Source organism: Solanum tuberosum, unplaced genomic scaffold, assembly GCF_000226075.1.
Source record: "Solanum tuberosum cultivar DM 1-3 516 R44 unplaced genomic scaffold, SolTub_3.0 scf00194, whole genome shotgun sequence".
NCBI lineage: Eukaryota > Viridiplantae > Streptophyta > Magnoliopsida > Solanales > Solanaceae > Solanum > Solanum tuberosum.
The window spans coordinates 121,000-121,505 of record NW_006239120.1 but is presented as its reverse complement, the minus strand read 5'-3'; positions in this window follow the sequence as shown (position 1 = coordinate 121,505).

Below are 506 nucleotides of genomic sequence, written 5' to 3'. Positions count from 1 at the left end.
ACTCTATACTCTTTACTTAACTTGAAACTCTATACTCTTTACTTGGAACTTGAGCCTTCAAAATGAAGTTAAAATGTTCAACAAAGACTCTCAAAAAACTTTAAAGACTTACTTGGACTTGCTTCTTAACTTAGCTTGACTTGACTCTAACTTCACTTGACTTTGATCCTAACTCGCCTTGAATTGGATTATGGATTAAAGGTATATGATCACACGTTTATAGATGAGTTCTTGACGTTTAGACGTACCTTGGAGTGTTGGAAACAACTATAAAACATAGGTACAATATCAAGGAATATGCATGAGAAGGCGGGGAAAAAATGAGAAGTCTTGGCGTCCTTGGCGCTCTGCAAGGCGCGGAGCACCAGCCCTCGAAGTTCAGAGGGAGCCTGCTGGCGCTCTGCTAGGCGCGCCACCCCAAGGGGGAAAGTTCAGAACCCCTTTTGGGGCGCGCTGGTAGGCGCGAGGCGCCAACCCCTCGCCCAGAAAACTCGACTTTTTCTCCC